The sequence below is a fragment of the Triticum dicoccoides genome, chromosome 1B (assembly GCF_002162155.2).
Source record: "Triticum dicoccoides isolate Atlit2015 ecotype Zavitan chromosome 1B, WEW_v2.0, whole genome shotgun sequence".
Taxonomy (NCBI): Eukaryota; Viridiplantae; Streptophyta; class Magnoliopsida; order Poales; family Poaceae; genus Triticum; species Triticum dicoccoides.
In genome coordinates, this window is record NC_041381.1 from 645,307,762 (window position 1) to 645,314,355 (window position 6,594).

Consider the following 6,594-nt stretch of genomic DNA (forward strand, 5'->3'; position numbering starts at 1 on the left):
CGGCGACGAGATCGGCGTGGGCGATCGACGGGGACGGGACGTGACGGACCGCTAAACCTAGACAAATATTGAGGAAAATGGAGCTTGGAGGTCGAGCTTGGAGAGGAGAAAGCTTCAGTAGTGTACCTCGGACATTCCATCGAACACCTCGTGTGCATAGGAGGTGAGCTAGAGCACCACAAAGCTCTCTCCTCGCCGGCCACAAAAAACAGAGCAGTGAGAGTGCTCTGCTCGCGGGCGAGGGGTATATATAGGCAATTAATTGGTCGTGGTTCGTGGCTTGAATCGGGACTAAAGGGAAGCCTTTGGTCCCGGTTCAGGCCACCAACCGGAACCAATGGTGGTGGGCCAGGACCAAGGCACATTGGTCCAGTTCGTCCCACCAACCGGGACCAAAAGGTCCAGACGAACCGGGACCAATGGCCCACGTGGCTCGGCCGGCCCCCGGGGCTCACGAACCGGGTCCAATGCCTCCATTGGTCCCGGTTCTGGATTGAACAGGACTAATGGGCTGACCCGGACCATTACCCCCTTTTCTACTAGTGTTTATTCCCTCTTAGAAAAAAAGAAAGAGAAAACAGGCTATTCATTGCTAAGCCTTTGGAATAACATAAAGGAATCATCTAATGAACTGATGGTTGTACATTTTTGAACTGATGGTTATACATCATACCAAATTCTAGATCGAGGAAAAATCCTATAATCTGGCTTCAAATAACACCATCCACTGAGCTTAGTTACATTTTTACTAACCCAAACAGTGCAAGTGTAGAAGGCAAAATGTTATTTCTGAATTTAAACATTTTTACATGCTATGATGGAGTAGTGGAGCGAAGCACCGGCATCAGCTGTCAAACTATGGTAGGAAAGTGAATGATGTGGTGCCGCGTTTGCTGTTCACTTAGCTGATGTCAAAGGGAAGCGGCGGCCAAACGAAGGAGATGCGCCTGATGGCCATGCATCCCCTGGGAGCGCCCCTGTTCGATGCTCGCTGTGTCAAGGAAGAGGGCGCTCCTAGTAAATCTTGCACGCGAACAGGGTGCCAAACATTCTAGAAATTGGACAGGATAACTTGTTAATATATCAACAAAGAAACTAATGATGCTACACCAACTCTGCCCTACTGTAGCATACGTGCAAGGTTACACGGTTACACTAGTGCAAACGTGAAAGGCTCCACAAAACATTGGAAGTTACAAAATTAGCAGGGCATATAGAACCATGCTTTATATTGTCTGAGAGAACAGAACAGCCACACATCTATTAAGACATATCACAATCAGATTGTAAACAGAGTACCTTGCTAGTTGCAAAGCCTCCTTCAGTACATCGTTGTACTATTATTTAGTAAAGCTCCTTAATTGAAATTATCCTAACAGAACAGCTCATCATTGTATGCATAATATGCACATAAATCAGAAAAATATATTAAAGGAGATGTGTAATATGTCCTAATATAATAAGGTGGATTGGCATGTATGGAAAACAAACCTGTGTTGTCCCTCCAAGACATCTCTGCACACAACATTGTTGGTGCTTTTTCCAGTGGCATGAATAAACTATGTGTAGACATGCAGAAATCATTATCAACTTCGAACCGCCGGCATGTAAAAATACATAGCAATAACCCATTGGCAATAACAAGTATGGCCTTGAGCCTGAGCCCATAGTTATTTAGCACCCCCAACACTTTTTTAAGAAAAGAAAAAATCACCAGTGGATCAGAATTTCACAAAAAACTTAGAAGTATTTGCCTATCTTGTATATTCTACTGCTGAAACAAAGCAAAGGAGTCTAAGATATGTAAATTAGCACCAAGGATAGTAAATGAATCAAACAAAAAATTCCACATCCCACTGGACAACACCATGTTATGCAGTATTCGTTGTAAAAGGCCGCTGCTCTAAATTCTATAAGAGCACAACATCTTACAGAGGCCACCGGTGAGATGCGGAGCGCGGCAGAAACATGCTGAATATGCATGAATGGACTCCAAAGTTAGATACATACATCTGAAAGCACACATTGGAATTCCCAAGTGGCCATTATTAACATTCGGGAACTATTTGTGTCAATGGAACTAATCATCAAGAAATGACATGAAAAGAAATTGAATGTTCATCCCAAACAATTAATAACCTTGAATGCAATGCGCAATGCACGGTTCAACTAAAACAAGGCCAAAAGATAATTATTATTAGCTCATTAAAAGTGGACATCAAGGAAACATTCTTTCGATCTCATGTCTTTGAATGACAATTAACCAGATCATCCAATGACCATATAATTTTCCTATTTGTCTATTTTTTGGGCAGTTCACATTATATCAAAATATAAAAATATATCAAAACTTCAGGCAAAATTATCTTGAACAACTATCCAACTGCACCACTCTGCACATCAGAAAAAAACACCACATACTCACTGCATTCCTAAATGTAGAGTAGTATTAAGGAGTAAGCTTATCCGGACAGCAAGTAGTGGTGCCCACTGTATAAGGATAATCATAATGGACACACCACAACAGGGATTTTTTTCTTTGACATATGCATACAAAGTTACATAACAAGCTCTTGAATCGTTGTGACTAAATTTCTCAAAAGATGTCAACAAAAGTAAGATAATATATATTACTCCCTCTGTAAACTAATATAAGAGCGTTTAGATCACTAATTTAGTATTCTAAACGCTCTTATATTAGTTTACGGAGGGAGTATAAGATACATGCTAACTATGCACTGTTGTTAAATAAACGGTATACTTGTGACTATTCTATATCATCAACATGCTTCTACCCGACTCTCCGTTAATCGCCTAGCTACATGGATGCATTCACAAAGATATAAGCCCTCTCTAGGGCTGGAAAAAAAGCTCAAAGCTCGCGAGCTAAACAAGTAGCTCGTGACTCGGCTCGAATCGACTCGAACTCAAAGAATAACAAGTCGAGCCGAGCTTTAGTTTAAGATCGTTTATAGACCAAGTTAAACGAGCCAATCTCACGAGTACTCGTGTAACTTGTTAGGCTCGATACAATAGATCAGCCACTCCCAATACAAAGAAAGATCAGCCACTAAACAGCCTACGTCCCAGGCGCACAACCCACGGCCGAGCAGTTGAAGGCCTAGCCTCCTAGGAGACTCACACGTTACAAGAAAATTACAATTGTATAGTGATATATATGTGTAATATATACATAATCATTTTTATCATATTTGAGGGCTTTATGATTATATCTTAAATGAGCTTAACAAGCTAAACGAGTCAGCTCGCGAGTTATACGAGTCGAGCCAATCTTGGGTTTGAGCTCGTTATAGTAACGAGTCGAGTCGAGCTAGCTCGTTAACGAAACGAGCTCTAACGAGTCGAGCCGAGCTGGCTCGACTCGGCTCGAATTCCAGCCCTACCCTCTCCTTAGCTTTTAGCATACCTCTATTCACAAAGATTATGTGCTATATATAAGTATTGTGACGCTAATGGTCGAACATGCAAATTAAACTTACACGTGAAAAATATGCAACCCACCATTGCGATATCTTAACATATAACATTACAAACATATAAACAACGGTCTAAGAAATACGTGTAACTACACTAACATTTGGGATATTTGAGATACTTGTCATGAATAGTTTCTCCCATCAACATATCATTGCAACTTAGCGCAATTCATTTTCTTTCTCCGGAAAAAGGGCAATCTTATTTCTTCTGGCCTGTCTGCTCTATGGATCTTGGTGTTGTAGGCAGATGGACACATCTCAGTTCAGAGCATGTTTGTAGGCAAAAAATTATACCTAATGATATAATTTACATAAACGTAATGCTCAGGCATAAAGACTAAACAATTTATTATCAATTGATGGCGGATGTGCATTACAAGTTGAAGTTTCTTGTTCCAACGGATCCCAGTTATTGGTTTTTGTCATCCAACAATTTATTATCATATCAACCAAGGTTTGTTCTTTACTTATGGAGGTAGCCAGTAGAAACTATTAGTGCATACAAGTGTTTTCCAAGCTATAACATTTTAATTTATGTTCCATTTTCATCCATCTATACATTTTAATTTCTGTGTGCAGAAAGAAATACCTTGATCACAATGCTCGGCGTAGAAAAAGTCATCATCATGTAGGTTGACATTGACATACTGTTCATCCAAATACTTCAGGCGGTGGACAAGCATATTGAACCAAGATCTTCACTTGATACCGGAGCAGCAAGCATATCTAAGAGAACAACACAGCATAATATAAATCATTAAAATCTGGCCAAAAGGAAACTCATGTGAGTCTAACCTCTTTAGCTAACAAAAGCTATTGTTCTACAGGGAAGAAAATAAGTTTACATATATGTGAGTCTCACCTCTTTACCTAAGATTTCACTGTTTTTTATCATGTTATGCCATATATCTTACAACCCCTTTGTTCTCTACAACAAAGTATCATAAACATTGTTATAACAAAAAGGATGATGTATTCATTCTTTACTAACTGATTTTTTTTCCAACAGAGATTTACACTAAAATAATTGTACATCGTAAGACTTTCTTCACCACTGAATTTTACTTAACTCGACATATCTGAATTTTAAACGGAAAAATCTCAAAAGCAGGGATCTCTGCCAATGGGGACATGCATACTCCCCTGCACCTTACATCACATATTCCATGGCTGAAAATATTTGCAAGCACCGTCAGCACATGGATTTCCATGCCTGAAGAAGCAATCATTAGTCAATAGGCATGGGATTGAAAGCATGGCCTGAGTAAATGGTAGTCTTGTTTGACTACTATTTGTGAAGCACAATTTCAAAGGAAAAGGATAGGAAGATTAAGCAATCATTATTCAATGGGCATCTGACTGAAAGTACAGTTTGAGGGCACTAAAGCAGAACCAGATCATGCAGTCATTAATTGGCTATTAGAGATTGGGAATGAACTTGCAAAAGAAAGCATACAGGTGAATAAGAAATTGTCAAAAAGCAGACACTACACTATATACATGATTTAAACCAAGGAAAACAAAGTAAAATCATGTAGCTATCAGTTCGTTTTTAAAGATTAGTGCGTCGGCAAGAAGCGATGCTGGTAAGAAGGTTTCTGTAAGCTGAAAAGAATTCCACCCCTTGGTCACAAAAGACTGTCTTTATCTCCATCTTTAACCTATGTGCAAATGAGTGATGGGTTTCATGTGAGCAGCGCTACACATAGTAGAATGAAAATTAGCAGATCCTAAAATGGAAGGAGCATAGGGCTTAAAAATCGATATCTAAATCTATAAAATGACTAAATGAGCATCATTCGAGGAATCACAACGGCGGAGTATATGCGCCACTAACTGATGCCCCCGAGTCGTGATTTGAACATATGGAGGTCATGAATCATGACATATAGCAAGCAAGAGGAAATAAGCATCGGGTCATCCACCAGTTAATCTTGCTATGCTAACCTCTAAGAACAAATAGTAGCTCCTTTTAACTTATTACTACAATGTAGCAAATTTGGAGGAGGTAGTAAAAATGCATGAATTCTAAAGGCCATTAGACTGTAAAATATTCAGAACTGGTCAGACAACGAACTTCTCCCTTTAACCCCACTTCAATTATTCCAGGGGTTCCGCAAACCAATGCTAATTTTTAAAATCACAATATAAAGAAGGAGAAGGTTGCTGTTTTGCATGCCATGAGAGCAGATGTATCACCGAACCTACAAAATTAAATCTGTATGGTCTGCTGGCACAGATAAAATTCAAAGGCATCCTATGGGTATGTTGACATGACTGGATCTGCAAAGATCGATGTCCCACAGTGCTTGCTCGGACACAATATTCAGACAAAAACTTTAATAACATACAGAACATGGAGTTATCAGAGGCACAGAAAATAAATTCTAGCAAGTAGGAGATGATCTATAACCCAGAGATATAGAAATCAAAAGGAAAAGCTCACCAACAGCTTGTGTGATCTATAATCTGGCCACTGGTTCCAGTCAAGGAGAGTGATGCTCCCAGTTTCCATTGAGTGCAACAAATCTATAACCCAGAGATAACGGGGAAGCTTGTGAATTGTGCTTAAGGACACCGTGACAATTGATCGGCCCTGTATGAAGAAAAATAAGAGAGCAAGATAGGAACCACGCCTGCGAAATCGAACCGAATCAAATAAAATCAAGGAATTTGGCCAGCATTCACAAGACCAAAAATAATAATATAGTCCATGAATTCAGTTGGTCTCCTCGGGCAAACAAGATGAGAATGGAAGAAGAAATCAATGGATTTGGTCCAATCTAATCGAACAGAGGGGGTTTGGAGCAGTGTACCTTGATGGGTTGAAGCCCTCCATGGCCTGCACACCATCAATCACTTGCAGGAATTCCTCAAATCAATGAAAATGGCGGCCTGCTGCTGCTGCTGAAACAACAGGACCAAGCAATTAGCCTAGTAAATAGTAAATCCAAGAGTGGGGAGAGGATAGATGAGATGCACGCACAAGGGTTGGACCTCCGTCCATGGCGTCAGTGGGTCGGTGGATGTGGAATCCGTCCATGTCGTGTTGAAGTAGAGCAACCATGGAGGAAGCTGGACAGGAAGGGAGAGGTCG

The 6,594-nt window shown here is 40.2% G+C and overlaps 1 long non-coding RNA gene across 12 annotated transcripts; it reads right to left on the reverse strand.

The window, feature by feature from the left end:
* Positions 1-496: 496 nt before the first annotated feature.
* On the reverse strand, positions 497-6,594 carry LOC119349338. Of its 12 annotated transcripts, none has more exons than XR_005169375.1 (4): positions 6,484-6,594; positions 6,314-6,401; positions 3,405-6,093; positions 497-2,853 (listed from the first exon to the last, which is right to left on the reverse strand). It is a non-coding gene; the product is annotated as an uncharacterized LOC119349338 (long non-coding RNA). The 12 variants fall into 12 exon arrangements; XR_005169374.1 differs by having other exon boundaries at positions 3,405-6,133; XR_005169370.1 differs by having other exon boundaries at positions 6,314-6,404.